Raw genomic sequence first — 16,591 nt, 5'->3', positions numbered from 1 at the left:
CATGTTTTAGTATGGTGAAAATTCACGTGGCCCCAACACATAAATCCCTTATATGTGGAATCTAAAAAGAAATGATACAAATGAATTCTTTACAAAAAAGAAATAGACTCAGAGACTTAGAGAAACAACTTATGATTGTCAGGGGGAAGGAAGTTAGGGAGTTTGGGATGGACATGTGCACACTGCTAAATTCCATGGACTGAGGAGCCTGGTGGGTTGCAGTCCATGGGGTTGCAAAGAGTCAAACACTATAGAATGACTGTGCATGCACACACACACACACAACAAGGAACTACTGTATAGAACATAAAACTCTGTTCAATGCTATATGGCAGGCTGGTTGGAGGGGAGTTTGGGGGAGAATGGATACATGTGTATGTATGGCGGAGTCCCTTTGGTGTCCACCTGAGACCATCACAACATTGCTAATTGGGTATACCTTGTCATAGTTCCTGCAGATTTGCTTTAATGGCAGTTTTTGAATCTGAAGTTGTTTTTAAATGATAGCTAATCCTTATACTTTATTTTGGAATCAAGTAGGAAAGACTGGGAATTGCTGAATTTGAGTGCTGGGAATACTCATGGAAAGTATATAATCCTTTTTTTCTATTTTTAAAAATTTATTGGAATATAATTGCTTTACAATGTTTGCTGTGGGTTTATCATATATGGCTTTTATTATGTTGAGGTATGTTCCTTCTATTCCTGTTTTCTGGAGGGTTTTTATCATAAATGGATGTTGAATTTTGTCAAAGGCTTTCTCTGCATCTGTTGAGATAATCATATGGTTTTTATCTTTCAATTTGTTAATGTAGTGTATCACATTGATTGATTTGTGAATATTGAAGAATCCTTGCATCCCTGGGATAAAGCCCACTTGGTCATGATGTGTGATCTCTTTAAGATGTTGTTGGATTCTGTTTTCTAGAATTTTGTTAAGGATTTTTTCATATATGTTCATCAGTGATATTGGCCTGTAATTTTCTTTTTTTGTGGCATCTTTGTCAGGTTTTGGTATTAGGGTGATGGTGGCCTCATAGAATGAGTTTGGAAGTTTACCTTCCTCTGCAATTTTCTGTAAGAGTTTGAGTAGGATAGGTGTTAGCTCTTTAAATTTTTGGTATAATTTAGCTGTGTAGCCATCTGGTCCTGGGCTTTTGTTTGCTGGAAGATTTCTGATTACAGTTTCAATTTCCGTGCTTGTGATGGGTCTGTTAAAATTTTCTATTTCTTCCTGGTTCAGTTTGGGAAAGTTATACCTTTCTAAGAATTTGTCCATTTCTTCCAAGTTGTCCATATTATTGGGATATAGCTGATGGTAGTAGTCTCTTATGGTCCTTTGTATTTCTGTATTGTCTGTTGTGATTTCTCCATTTTCATTTCTAATTCTGTTGATTTGATTCTTCTCCCTTTTTTCTTGATGAGTCTGGCTATGGTTTATCTATTTTATTTATCTTCTCAAAGAACCAGCTTTTAGCTTTATTGATTTTTGCTGTGGTCTCCTTTGTTTCTTTTTCATTTATTTCTGCCCTAATTTTTATGATTTCTTTCCTTCTACTAACCCTGGGGTTCTTCATTTCTTCCTTTTCTAGTTGCTTTAGGTGTAGAGTTAGGTTATTTATTTGACTTTTCTCTTGTTTCTTGAGGTAAGCTTGTATTGCTATGAACCATCCCCTTAGCACTGCTTTTACTGAGTCCCATAGGTTTTGGGTTGTTGTGTTTTGCATTGGGTTGTTGCATTCATTTCTATGCATATTTTGACTTTTTCTGTGATTTGTTGGTTATTCAGAAGTGTGTTGTTTAGCCTCCATATGTTGGAATTTTTAATAGTTTTTTCCTGTAATTGACATCTAATCTTACTGCACTGTGATCAGAAAAGATGCTTGGGATGATTTCAGTGTTTTTTTTTTTAATTTACCAGGACTAGATTTATGGCCCAGGATGTGATCTATCCTGGAGAAGGTTCCGTGTGCACTTGAGAAAAAGGTGAATTCATTGTTTTGGGGTGAAATGTCCTACAGAAATCAATTAGGTATAACTGGTCCATTGTGTCATTTAAAGTTTGTATTTCCTTGCTAATTTTCTGTTTAGTTTATCTATCCATAGGTGTGAAAGGGGTATTAAACTGTCCCACTATTATTGTGTTACTGTTCATTTCCCCTTTCATACTTGTTAGCATTTTCCTTACATATTGTGGTGCTCCTATGTTGGATGCATATATATATTTATAATTGTTACATCTTCTTCTTGGATTGACCCTTTGATCATTATGTAGTGTCCTTCCTTGTCTCTTTTCATGGCCTTTATTTCAAAGTCTATTTTATCTGATATGAGTATTGCTACTCCTGCTTCCTTTTGGTCTACTTTTGCATGAAATATCTTATTCCAGCCCTTCACTTTCAGTCTGTATGTGTCCTTTGTTTTGAGGTGGGTCTCTTGTAGACAACATATATAGGGGTCTTGTTTTTGTATCCATTCGGCCAGTCTTTGTCTTTTGGTTGGGGCATTCAACCCATTTACATTTAAAGTAATTATTGACAAGTATGATCCCGTTGCCATTTATTTTGTTGTTTTGGGTTCAAGTTTATAAACCTTTTCTGTGTTTCCTGTCTAGAGAAGATCCTTTAGCATTTGTTGAAGAGCTGGTTTGGTGGTGCTGAATTGTCTCAGCTTTTGCTTGTCTGTAAAGCTTTTGATTTCTCCTTCATATTTGAATGATATCCTTGCTGGGTACAGTAATCTGGGTTGTAGGTTTTTCTCTTTCATCACTTTAAGTATGTCCTGCCATTCCCTCCTGGCCTGAAGAGTTTCTATTCAAAGATCAGCTGTTATCCTTATGGGAATCCCCTTGTGTGTTATTTGTTGTTTTTCTCTTGCTGCTTTTATTTGTTCTTTGTGTTTGATCTTCATTAATTTGATTAATATGTGTCTTGGGGTGTTTTGCCTTGGGTTTATCCTGTTTGGGACTCTTGGGTTTCTTGGACTTGGGTGGCTATTCCCTTCCCCATTTTAGGGAAGCTTTAAACTATTATCTCCTCAAGTATTTTCTCATGGTCTTTCTTTTTGTCTTCTTCTTCTGGGACTCCTATGATTCAAATGTTAGGTGTTTGACATTGTCCCAGAGGTCTCTGAGGTTGTCCTCATTTCTTTTAATTCTTTTTTCTTTATTCTTCTCTGCTTCATTTATTTCCACCATTCTATCTTCCACCTCACTTATCCTATCTTCTGCCTCAGTTATTCTACTGTTGGTTCTCTCCAGAGTGTTTTTGATCTCAGTTATTGCATTATTCATTATTGATTGACTCTTTTATTTCTTATAGGTCCTTGTTAAACATTTCTTGCATCTTCTCAATCCTTGTTCCAGACTATTTATCTGTAACTCCATTTTGTTTTCAAGATTTTGGATCATTTTTACTATCACTATTCTGAATTCTTTTTTAGGTAGACTCCCTATCTCCTCCTCTTTTGTTTGGTTTGGTGGGCATTTATTATGTTCCTTTACCTGCTGAATATTTCTCTGCCTTTTCATCTTGTTTAGATTGTTATGTTTGGGGTGGCCTTTCTGTAGGCTGGAAGTTTGTGGTTCCTCTTTATTGTGGAGGTTGCTGCCTGTGGGTGGGATTGGATGGGTGACTTGTCAAGGTTTCCTGATTTGGGAAGCTTGTATCAGTGTTCTGGTGGGTGTAGCTGGATATCTTCTCTCTGGAGTGCAATGAAGCGTCCAGTAGTGAGTTTTGACGTGTCTATGGGTTTGGTGTGACTTTGGGCTGCCTGTATATTAATCCTCAGGGCTATGTTCCTGTGTTGCTGGAGAATTAGCATGGTATGTCTTTCTCTGGAACTTGTTGGCTCCATGATATTTTCTCTTTCTGACTTTCTTCACTCTGTATGACAGTCACTAGATCTATCCACGACTCTCCAAATGGCACAGTTTTATTCCTTTTTATGGCTGAGTAATATTCCATTGTATATATGTACCACATCCTCTTTATCCATTCCTCATTGATGGACATTTAGGTTGCTTCCATGTCTTCAGGTGGCACTAGTGGTAAAGAACCTGCCCACCAATGAAAGAGATGTAGGAGAGGTGGAATCAATCCCTGAGTCTGAAAGATACCCTGGAGGAGGGCATGGCAACCCACTCTAGTATTCTTGCCTGGAGAATCCCATGGACAGAGGAGCCTGGCAGGCTACAGTCCATAGAGTCACAAGAGTTGAACACAACTGAAGCTACTTAGTTCACATGCACACACATGTCCTTGCAAATAGTGCTGCTATGAACATTGGGGTGCGTGTATCTTTTTGAATTATGATTTCCCCTGGCTTTATGCCCAGGAATGAGACTGCTAAGTCATATGGTATTTCTTCTTCTATGTTTTAAAATATTCAACAATTTAGTAGCATTCTAAGAGGGCATTGAATTGTTTTTCTCTGGGTATATGCCCAAGAGTAGGATTGCTGGATCATATGGTAGTTCTAGTTTTTGCTTTTTAAGGAATCTCCAAACTGTTCTCCATAGTGGCTTTATCAATTTACATTCTCACCAGCAGTGCAAAAGGGTTCCCTTTTTTCCATACCCTCTCCAGTGTTTTTTATTTTATTGATGGCCATTCTGATTGGTGTGAACTGACACTTAATTGTAGTTTTGATTTGCACTTCTTTAATACTTAGTGATGTTGAGCATCTTCTCATGTGTTTGTGAGGCATCTGTATGTCTTCTTTGGAGAAATTTCTATTTAGGTCTTCCGCCCATTTTTTTTTTTTTTTGATTGGGTTGCTTGTCTTTTTGATACGGAGCTGCATGAGCTGTTTGTATGTTTTGGAGATTCATCCCTTGTCAGTTGCTTCATTTGCAAATATTTTCTCTGATTCGGAGGGTTGTCTTTTCATCTTGTTTATGGTTTCCTTCGCTGGGCAAAGGCTTTTAAGTTTAATTAGGTCCCGTTTGTTTATTTTTGTTTGTATTTTAATTACTGCAGGAGGTGGGTCAAAAAAGATCTTGCTGTGATTTATGTCAAAGAGTGTTCTGCCCATGTTTGCCTCTAAGAGTTTTATGTCTCTTAAGTGTCTAGCCTTACATTTAGGTCTTTGGTCCATTTTGAGTTTATTTTTGTGTATGGTGTTATGGAGTGTTCTAATTTCATTCTTTTACATATAGCTTTTCAGTTTTCCCCAGCACCATTTATTGAAAAGACTGGGAAACTTTGAGAGTTGACTGTTAGGGCAATTGGTATGAATGTCTCTTGGCAGCTGGTTGTTAAATCAAATAGTGGATTAAGCTAGATTGGATGTTAGTTTCAGTTAACTTCCTCAGGAGAAGGTCACTTACCTGATAACATCCCAGGCTGTCTCAGGGAGTCCTGCTGGTTGTCTTGTTGTGGAGCATGAGTCCTATCACTCATGCTGTAGGTCACATTGTTCCCTGACAGGGATATTGGCAGGTAGAGCTATGTGAAAGGACCATGATATACTCTGTCTTTGTGTACAGAGTCTCAGAGCAGTGTAAATTGTTTATTTGTTTGAAAATAATAATCTCCATGAATATACCTTAGGTGCAGAATTGCAAAACTCTAATTGAAATTGATCATAAAAATAATTTTACCTTATGAGGTTGGGTATTATCTCATTCTCATTAGTGAAACTAGTTTTTCCATGATCACACAATTAGTAAGCCAGAATTTGAGCTTATGCATCTAATTCCATAACCTACACATTGGTTCTTTCTTTATGTAATATAGCATTTTTGAGCCTGGGTTAATATTTCTTCTATTCTTTCAATAGACATTTTTTGAGTACCTGCCATCTCTTGGGTACTGTGCTGGATCCTGCAGATAAAAATTAATGAACATGATTCCTATAGTGGAGATGCTCCCATTTAATTGTGATAGAAATTAGGAATACTGTAAAAAATGATTAAATGTGAGGCTAACCATCCATTGTGATAGAAAATTGGAACATGCACCATGAAATCAGGTACATGATATTCCTGGAGAGAATAATTGTTGTTGTTAAGTTGCTAAGTTGTGTCTGACTCTTTGCAAGCCCATGGTCTGCACCATGCCACGCCTCCCTGTCCCTCACCGTCTCCTGGAGTTTGTCCAAGTTCATGTCCATTGCATCAGTGATGCCATCCAACCTGCTCATCCTCTGCTATCCTCTTCTCCTTTTGCCTTCAGTCTTTGCCAGCACTAGGGTCGGTGAATAGCTGACTCATTGGAAAAGACCCTGATGTTGGAGAGAATAATAGGAGAGTTTGTTTTTTTCAGGGATGTGGTCCCTTAGAGAGGAGAGCTGAAGAGTACCTAGGCATTAATCGGGTAAATGTTGGGGTGGTTGAGGCAAAACCCTGGCATCAGATCAGGTCATTGAAATTCCAGGAACTGAAGGGAAGGTCAGAGTGATCTCAAGGGAGAAGAGGAGGGAAAGAGCCCATGGAAGTAAGATTCTAGATGAGGCCTGAGACACAGTAAGAGGCCAGACAAGCAAAGTCTTTGGGTCCTAAAAAGTATCTTTAAATCCTTCCTAGAGGCAAAGGAAAGTCACTGAAAATATATGAATGACAAAGTCAGATTTGTGATCTAAACAGCTCTTTTCATCTCAATGCAGACAGAATTGGCAGACAGCCAAGGTGTGTTTGGGGAAGACCAGCAGGAAACTGTAGAGCTTTCAAGGCCAGATAGGACAGAGTGTGGATTAAGTGATGATGTGAAGATGGAGTGTGGAGAAGGGGTTTCAGAAGTGGTTATGAGGTAAAAATCAGCAATGGACTGAATATGGGGTCAGGAGAAGAAAAGGAAGTTGGATAACTGATGGCAGCATTCACTGTGATAGAGACCCTGCAAGCAGATCCGATTTGGGAGGCAGATTTCAAGTTTAATTTTGAACATGTTGGGTTTGGGGTTGCTTTGAGAGAGATAAGCAGAAACAACAAATTGACATTTAAGCCTATTATTTTGAAGCCTAGAGGAGAGGCCAGGGCTGAAAATATATCTTTGTGTATTATAAGTATGGAAATGGTAATGACATCATGACCATGGGTGCCATTGTTTAGGGAATTACTAAGGAGTGATAAGAAAGCAGAGCCTTGAACCATGCCTTGAAGAACTTAATTTCACAGTTGTTTGAAGGAAGATCAACTTACAGAGGATGTAAGAGTATCACAAAAGATGGGAGTGAGACCACTAGCATCATGAAAACAAAAGGAAGATATACTTTGCTGAAGACAGAGTGACCAGCAATGTAAATGGATTTTAATATGGATTTTAAAAAGTCCTTTGGAGTTATTGACATGATATTCATTGGTAATCTTAGCAAGAGTTATTTTTTTTGTGAAGGATATGGAAAAAGATAAGAGCAGGCTGAAGAGTGAGTTAGGGCTGTGAAACTGGCCTCAATCAAAATAGACAAGTCTTATAGAAAGAGACTAGCAAATAAAATATGTAGTTTTGGGGAAAGGTTTTTTGTATGAGATGAGAGAGACTTGAATATGTTTAAAAGTCATTGGTGAATATTTAATTGATAGGGAATGGCAGCCATTTAGATGAGAAAAAGGATCATGGGAGAAGGGGAGTAGGCAGGAAAGGATTTTCAGAGATGCCTGTGTTTGCATGCTTGGTATGAAGAGGATAAAGGAGTTCCCCACTTAGGATTTTTGTTTTCCTGTAAAGCACAGCACAGTAACTTTGTCTATGAGGGAACGGGGAGGTTGAGGAGGGCTGCTGCTGCTGCTAAGTCACTTGTCATGTCTGACTCTGTGCGACCCCATAGACGGCAGCCCACCAGGCTCCCCCGTCCCTGGGATTCTCCAGGCAAGAACACTGGAGTGAGTTGCCATTTCCTTCTCCAGTGCATGAAAGTGAAAAGTAAAAGTGAAGTTGCTCAGTCGTGTCTGACTCTTCGCGACCCCATGGACTGAAGCCTACCAGGCTCCTTTGTCCATGGGATTTTCCAGGCAAGAGTACTGGAGTGGGTTGAGAGAACTTGAAATATGGTAGTTGTGGTAAAGAGTGTGTGGGAGTTGTTTTGAGTAAGTAATGAGATTCCTGGTCAATATCAAGGGTTCATTCCCCAGAAACTTAGGAATATTCATCTTATGCTGTTAAGTAAAAAATCCATGCTATATCCATGTTTTGTGAAAACTCCATGCTAACAACATCTATATAAGTAAGAGGAAAGTATTTGAGAAAGGTGGGAAGGATTTTTTAAAAGTGATTGATTTTCAGACTGTTTTGGGAGACTGGAAGGAAAATACTCATTTGAACATAAAAATCTAAATTTTAAAGGATCTCTGAATGTGTGTATACTTATTAAATGAATCAGATGAAGGGAAAAAGTTTCTTTTTCACATGAGAAAAATTGACCAATTTATCTTATTTAAGCATTGAGGCCTTGGTTGAATTAAACATGAGATTATTTTAAAAGGATATCAGGGTTTGCATAAAACTGTGCACTAAGGTGGCTGGATTTTTATTTTTGCTGTTGATCAAGGATGCTGCTGCTGCTGCTGCTGCTGCTGCTAAGACGCTTCAGTCGTGTCTGACTCTGTGCGACCCCATAGATGGCAGCCCACCAGGCTCCGCTGTCCCTGGGATTCTCCAGTCAAGAACACTGGAGTGGGTTGCCATTTCCTTCTCCAATGCATGAAAGTGAAAAGTGAAAGTGAGGTTGCTCAGTTGTGTCCAACTCTTCGCTACCCCATAGACTGTAGCCTACCAGGCTTTTCTGTCCATGAGATTTTCCAGGCAAGAGTACTGGAGTGGGATGCCATCGCCTTCTCCGGATCAAGGATGTTAGGTCTTTGCAATTTCCCTATCCTTTCAAGAAGATGAACAGATGTTTCTATGAATGTGAAACTGAGCAAATAGAGCCTCCTTTTCTACATAGTTTTTGGCTGAGGAATACAAGGGACAAACACCTGGAGATTAGAAATGTGTCCCTAATCACTAGAAATGCTCCTTTTTAATGAGTTGGCCTCAGTTGGCTAAGAGAAATTGCCTAAGTGTGAAACTTTTCACTTCTTGTGTGTAGAGTACATGACCACATATGTTGGTGGGAGCACAGGAGCATATACAAAAGGAATTTTTTCCCCTCTTGAACAATTCTTGTTTGGCTGGGGAGGGAAAGTATTCATACAAAACTTACAAAAGAGACCTTCAGTAACTTCATTAATTCAGGTGTTTTAGGAGATGGGTAAGAGCTCAGAGTAAGAGAAGGATGAGATAGCAGAAAGATCTCATAAAGGAAGATTTGGGAATAAGGATATCAGAGATTTAGCTAGAGTAAGGCTCAGATCTATTAACTGCTTGTGAAGAGTTGACTCATTGGAAAAAACTCTGATGCTGGGAGGGATTGGGGGGCAGAAGGAGAAGGGGATGACAGAGGATGAGATGGCTGGATGGCATCACCGACTCGATGGACAAGAGTTTGGGTGAACTCCGGGAGTTGGTGATGGACAGGGAGGCCTGGTGTGCTGCGATTCATGGGGTCACAAAGAGTCGGACACAACTGAGCGACTGAACTGAACTGAACTGAACTGAATGCACAAGCACTCTCAGGAGATTCCCATGGAGAATCACGTGGGAGATTTTAAGGGCCATCCTGAGAGTGACATGTATCCCTTCTGTCCTGTAGCACTGATCAGAAGTCAATCACACTGCCCAGTGTAACTGCAGTAGTAGCTGGGAAGTGTACAGGCATCCCAGGAGATATTGTGGGTTTGGTTCCAGACCATGACAATAAAGCAAGTATTGCAATAAAGTGAGTCACATACGTTTTTTGTTTCTCAATGCATATTATGGTTTTATTTATATTATCTATTAACTGTGTCAACCCCTAATGTATACATCTTAATTTAAAAAATGCATGCGTGTGTGCTAAGTCACTTCAGTCATGTCCAACTCTTCACGACCCCAACTCTATAGCCCGCCAGGCTTGTCTGTTCTTGGGATTTCCCAGGCACAAATACTGGAGCGGGTTGCCATTTCCTTCCCCAGGGGATCTTCCTGACCCAGGGATTGAACCTGTGTCTCTCAAGTCTCCTGCATTTGTAGGCAGGTTCTTTACCACTACTGCCACCTGAGAAGTCCCAATGAAAAAAATACCTTTTTGTCGACATCTGAGCCTTCAGTGAATCCTAATCTTTTTGCTGATGGAGGGTCTTGCCTCAGTGTTGATGGCTACTGATTGATCAGGGTGGTGGTTGCTCAAGGTTGAGGTGGCTGTGCCAATTCTTTAAAATAAGACAACAAAGTTTTCACAATGATTGACACTTCCCTTCACAAAAGTTTTCTATGTAGCATGTAATACTGTTTGATAGCATCTCACCTTTTGGTGTGAATCCTCTCAAACCCTGCTGCGGCTTTATCAACCAAAAGTATTTAACATCCTAAATCCTTTGTTGTAATTTCAACAATCTCTACCAGTAGTAGATTATATCTCAAGAAACCAGTTTCTTTGCTGATTGATAAGAAGCAGTTCCTCATCTGTTAAAGTTCTATCATGAGATTGTGAAATTTAGTCACATCTTTAGGGTCCACTTCTAATTCTAGTTCTTTTGATGTTTTCACTACATCTGTAGTTACCTCCTTCACTGAAGTCTTGAACCCTCTTAAGTCATCACATAAGGTTGAGATCAGCTTCTTCCAAACTCCTGTTAATATTGATATTTTACTTCTTCCCGTGAATGATGAAATGTTTTTACTGGCATCTAGAATGGTGAATCCTTTCCAGGAGGTTTTGTATTTAATTTGTCCACATATATCAAAGGAATCACTATCTGTGGCAGTTATGGCCTCACAAAATGGTTATCTTAAATAAGACCTGAAATGAAAATTTCTCCTTGATCCATGGGCCACAGAATGAATGTTGTATTTGCAGGCAAAAAAACAACATTAATCTTGTTATGCATCTCCATCAGAGCTCTTGGGTGACAAGGAGCTCTGTGAGTGAGCAGTAATATTTTGAGAGAAGTCCTTTTTTTTTTTTTTTTCCTGAGCAGTGGGTCTCAACAGTAGGCTTATAATATTCAGTAAACCACTTTTTCAACAGATAGGCTGTCATCCAGGCTCTGTAGTTCCATTTATAGAGCAAAGAGTAGATTTAGCATAATTCTAAAGAGGCCTAGGATTTGCAGAATGGTAAATGAGTATTGACTTCAACTTAAAGTCACCAGCTGTATTAACCCCTAACAAGAGAGTCAACTTATCCTTTGTAGCTTTGTAGCCAGGCATTGATTTCTCCTCTCTAGCTACGAAAGGCCTAGATGGCATCTTCTAATAAAATCTGTTCTTTAGTGTAGCCACCTGCATCCATTATCTTGGCTAGATCTGGACTACTTGCTGCTGCTTCTACATCACTTGCTGCTTCACCTGGCACTTTTCTGTTATGTAGATAGCTTCTTTCTGAAACGCTGTGAACCAGCCTCTGCCAGCTTGAAAATTTTCTTCTTCAGCTTCGTCACCTCTCTCAGCCTTCATGGAATTAAAGAGAGTTAGGGCCTTGCTCTAGATTGGACTCCAGTTTGAGGGAATGTTTTGGCTGATTTCGTTTTCTGCCCAAGCCACTAAAACTTTCTCCATATCACCAATAAGTCTGTTTTACTTTCTTATTATTGGTGTGTTCACTGGAGTAGCAGTTTTAATTTCCTTCCAGAACTTTTCCTTTGTATTCATAGCTTATGTTTGCCTCAAAACCTCTAGCCTTTTCAGCCTATTTCAGCTTTCCACCCAGCTTCCTCCCTGAACTCAGTCATTTCTAAGCTTTTGATTTAAAGAGAAAGATGTGCAACTCTTCCTTTCACTTGAACACTTAGACCACTGTAGGGTTATTAACTGGCCCAATTTCAATATTGTGTCTCTCAATAGGGAGGCCTGGGAAGAAGGAGAGATCCAGGGGTGCGGCCAGTCAATGGAGTTGGAATGCATGCAACATTTATAGATTAAGTTCACTGTCTTATGTGGGTGAAGTTCAAGGGACCTCAAAATAATTACAAGAGTAATATCAAAGGTCATTGATCAGAAATCACTATAACAAATGTAATAGTAATGAAAAAGTTTGAAATATTGTGAGAATTGCCAAAAGGTGACATAGAGACAGGAAGTGAGCCAATTATCTTGGAAAAATGGTACCAATAGACTTGTTTGACACAGCATTGACACAAGCCTTCTATTTGAAAAAATACAGTACCTGAGAAACACAATAAAATGAGGTGTGCCCATAGTTGAGCTGTGTGCCTGAGAAGATGTAGGTTTGTTTAGCACCTAACCAGTCTCTGCTATGTGCCCATTGGAGCATCCTAGAAGAACTTTCACTCCCTCTTCCTCAGTCATAGACTCTTTAGACTTTCTCCCTCAGGGGAGATACCTGATCAGTTCTACCAGGAATCAGTCATATGTGATTGTTCCCAAATCTTCTACCACTTGGCCATTATTTTTTAGCAAACATTCTTGGTTTTTATTTTTCTTCTCAAAATGAGATGTTCACAGTAAAATGGAATTCTCTGGATGTTCAGTTCAGTTCAGTTGCTCAGTCATATCCAACTCTTTGCGACCCCATGGACAGCAGCACGCCAGGCCTCCCTGTCCATAACCAACTCCCAGAGTTTACCCAAACTCATGTCCATTGAGTCGGTGATGTCATCCAACCATCTCATCCTCTGTCATCCCCTTCTCCTGCCCTCAATCTTTCCCAGCATCAGGGTCTTTTCCAATGAGTCAGCTCTTCGCATAAGGTGGCCAAAGTATTGCAGTTTCAGCTTCAACATCAGTCCTTCCAATGAACACTCAGGACTAATCTCCTTTAGGATGGACTTGGTGGATCTCCTTGCAGTCCAAGGGACTCTCAAGAGTCTTCTCCAACACCACAGTTCAAAAGCATCAATTCTTTGGCATTCAGCTTTCTTTATAGTCCAACTCTCACACCCATACATGACCAGTGGAAAAACCATAGCCTTGACTAGACGGACCTTTGTTGGCAATGTCTCTGCTTTTGAATATGCTGTCTAGGTTGGTCATAACTTACCTTCCAAGGAGTAAGCGTTTTTTAATTTCATGTCTGCAGTCACCATCTGAAGTGATTTTGGAGCCCCCCAAAATAAAGTCAGCTACTGTTAACTACTGTTTCCCCATCTATTTGCCATGAAGTGATGGGACCAGATGCCATGATCTTACTTTTCTGAATGTTGAGCTTTAAGCCAACTTTTTCACTCTCTCTTTCATTTTCATCAAGAGGCTCTTTAGTTCTTCTTCACTTTCTGCCATAAGGGTGGTGTCATCTGCATATCTGAGGTTATTGGTATTTCTCCCAGCAATCTTGATTCCAGCTTGTGCTTCATCCAGCCCAGCATTTCTCATGATATACTCTGTATATAAGTTAAATAAGCAGGATGACAATATACAACCTTGATGTACTCCTTTTCCTATTTGGAACCAGTCTGTTGTTCCATGTCCAGTTCTAACTGTTGCTTCCTGACCTGCATACAGATTTCTCAAGAGGCAGGTCAGGTGGTCTGGTATTCCCATCTCTATGAGAATTTTCCACAGTTTATTGTGATCCACACAGTCAAAGGCTTTGGCATAGTCAATAAGGCAGAAACAGATGTTTTTCTGGAACTTTCTTGCTTTGTCAGTGATCCAGCGGATGTTGGCAATCTGATCTCTGGTTCCTCTACCTTTTCTAAATCCAGCTTGAACATCTGGAAGTTTGCGGTTCACATATTGCTGAAGCCTGGCTCGGAGAATTTTGAGCATTACTTTACTAGTGTGTGAGGTGAGTGCCATTGTGCAGTAGTTGAGCAATCTTTGGCATTGCCTTTCTTTGGGATTGGAATGAAAATTCTCTGGATGGGATCCCCCCAAATGCTGGTAAAGTGGGATTATTTTATTTGATTTCATAACTATAAGGCCAAAGAGATGGCCAATATTGGGAAGACTTCCCATTGAGAGGCAGATAATGGAATCCCACAAAGAAGGTCATTTGAAGGATGAAAGGGGTTGCTAGGATGCTGTTTCTATCAGGCAGCTGTATCAAGCATTTGTGGTTATAGATTATTCTTACCTACTTCTCAACGAAGAAAAAAAGTACATGTACACACAAATTAACCAGTTCATTTCTATGAAGTTTAAACTCATGGAGAAGAAAGAAATGTTTTCAAATATTATTACATTTGTGTTAGATTTTGAATTTAAATGAGGAAAATACACCAAGAGTTTCTGTATTTAAAATCTTTTTATTGCAATGCTACCCATTCCACTGGTCTTACGTAGTGATTAAAGTGTTGCATTCAATAATCTAGCCAGTAATGAACATGCTTAAATGATATGTAAGTGAGTTAGCATTGCTTTGTGGAACTAAAAGTTGTCACCTTACATTGTCACATCAATTAGATAAGAAACTATTGATGTCTTGCCATTTCAACATATCCAGTGGCCTGAGTCCCAGATGTCTACATTAGTGACCCTTGAAGAGAGAAATAATGTATCTTTTCTTTCTTTTTCTTTTCTTTTGCAGTAGTTGTGCTTTCACTATTCTCTACTGAGAAATATTATGACCGAAGGCAACTGCTCATTCTTATCGGAGGAAAGAATTTATTAAAAACAATCTATGTCTAAATTCCAAGAAGAGAGAAAACCTATGGATCTCTCTGTATAGTCTACCAATGTGCTTACCTATTTCAAATATTTTTTTTTCCTAAATTGAGTTTGTAATGTCAAGGTTTCAGGGTACAGGATTTTTTTTTGTTCAGTGGTTTATGGCTAGACTCGTGAACAGTGACTACCACACTTCCATTTTCCTACAAATGTGGTTGCTCTTGGGTGTTGACATTGTAGAAAACAGAATTCATTAAAATTATAATTCAAATTTAGTTTCCTGTTACGATTCCTGTTTCTTCTTGTCACTAGGTTGTCTCTAAGGAGAAAGATGCCAGAGGAGGGGTAAAAACATTTGTGTATAAACATAGACACTAATACACAAACACTGATTTATGTCTTAGTGTCTTTTTTTCTTGGTTCTCCCCAATAAGATTTAAGTGATACTAACAGATTTTCAAGAGGCACTTTAAAATAAACAAAACAGAGAGTATCTAGGCAGAAAACCATATACTTTCAGATCTCAACATGTTTATAATATATATGAAGACAGAAACACAGAAACAACATAAATAACTATATCCTACTTGGTTATTGTCTGCAAGTTATTATTTTTCAGGGAAGAGTTTAACCATAGATACATCATTGAGAGGAAGAACAGTAGAATATTGAGGGCAAATGGTGATGGTGGTGGGGTATCTTTGTTACCTAGGAAGAACATTGAGAATCTAGGGGAATTTTCAATTTTGAACCCCTGTGCTCTGCAACAGGGCATTTGTTTTACTGACTGAATGCTCTTTGGGTATCCGGGAGAAAAATGATTGTAAAGACTACAGATGAAATTTTCTTCTTTGGCTTTTTCCATAATACCATAAATATGAACCGTGCTGAGTTAGGGGGTAACATTCATTGGAGAATATCCTAAACTGAACTTTGAACACGTCTTGGCCTCTATGGCATCATTTAGAAACTCAAGCCTTTGTGGGGTTTCTGACTTTTCTATTTATATGGTGGGTTGGCAATCTTATAATGACATTAGTTTTGTGACCAGTTACCAAAGAGTTGTTATTATTTTTAGAAAATTAGGCTATCGTTAAATGTCTACAGCAAAGTTAAAAACAGCCCAGAAAAGTGTGTGATAGGATAGTTTAGAAACCTCCTCACCTGGATATTTGGTACCATGGAATTCAACAAGGAATGTTGGACACTTCTCAAAATAAAAGTAATTTAAATTCAGTCTTACAAAAGGTTATGTTATAGAATATATTGAAAAAAAGAAGGTTAGTTGGAAAGTCAAACATGTTAGAATTTGGCATTTACCAGGCTTTTGGATATAAAAGTGCTTCTCATATGTCAAGGCAAAATTTATATTCTCTTTTCCTCAATAGCATTTTATGAGATTAAATATTCCTGTTCTACATAAATAGAATAGAAACATCTCTCTTTTTAAGTGTCATGAAAATAAGAAATGGCCTCTGTACAAAAAGGTTTTTAAAATTTCTCCTTGCTATATCATTTTGGTTAATTTAGGGGGCATAATTTGTGGGGACATTGTGATTGTTTTTTCTTTTTAAAAATTTTTCATTGTTATTTTAATTGGAGAATAATTGCTTCACAATGTTGTATTGGTTTCTGCAGTGCAAATCAGCCATTATTATATGTATATCATGTTCCTATTGAGCCCCCTTCCAGCCCCTCATCCCACCCCTCTAGATTGTCAGAGAACACCAAGCTGAGCTCCCCCCATGCAACATAGCAGCTTCCCACTAGCTAGCTATTTTACCCATGATAGTGTATATATGTCAATGCTACTTTCTGAATTCATCCCACCCTCTGACTCATTGGAAAAGACCCTGATACTAGGCAAGATTGAAGGCAGGAGAAGAAGGGGGCGATAGAGCGGGAGATGGTTGGATGGCATCACCAACTCTATGGACATGAGTTTGAGCAAGCTCTGGTAATTGGTGATGGACAGGGAGGCCTGGCATGCTGCAGTCCGTGGGGTC

General features: G+C 39.0%; 1 protein-coding gene across 10 annotated transcripts in view; it reads left to right on the top strand.

Annotated features, from left to right (window-relative positions):
* The window catches only part of PDE4D (phosphodiesterase 4D), a 1,650,639-nt gene that overhangs the window by 229,907 nt on the left and 1,404,141 nt on the right, over positions 1 to 16,591 (top strand). Inside the window, exon 3 of one of the 10 annotated variants that reach the window (XM_086361844.1) lies at positions 13,682 to 13,764. The exons of 8 other annotated variants lie outside the window; for them this stretch is intronic. The gene's annotated coding sequence lies outside the window, so the exon portion shown is untranslated. Of the gene's footprint in view, positions 1 to 13,624; positions 13,765 to 16,591 lie in introns of all 10 variants that reach the window. One more of the 10 variants, XM_086361843.1, reaches the window with a different exon arrangement.

Source organism: Bos grunniens, chromosome 20 (genome assembly GCF_055505025.1).
Source record: "Bos grunniens cultivar Pamir isolate PY7600 chromosome 20, Bosgru_T2T1.0, whole genome shotgun sequence".
Classification (NCBI taxonomy): domain Eukaryota; kingdom Metazoa; phylum Chordata; class Mammalia; order Artiodactyla; family Bovidae; genus Bos; species Bos grunniens.
The sequence above is the reverse complement of the archived record's forward strand: the minus strand, read 5'-3'. Positions and strand labels throughout refer to the sequence as shown.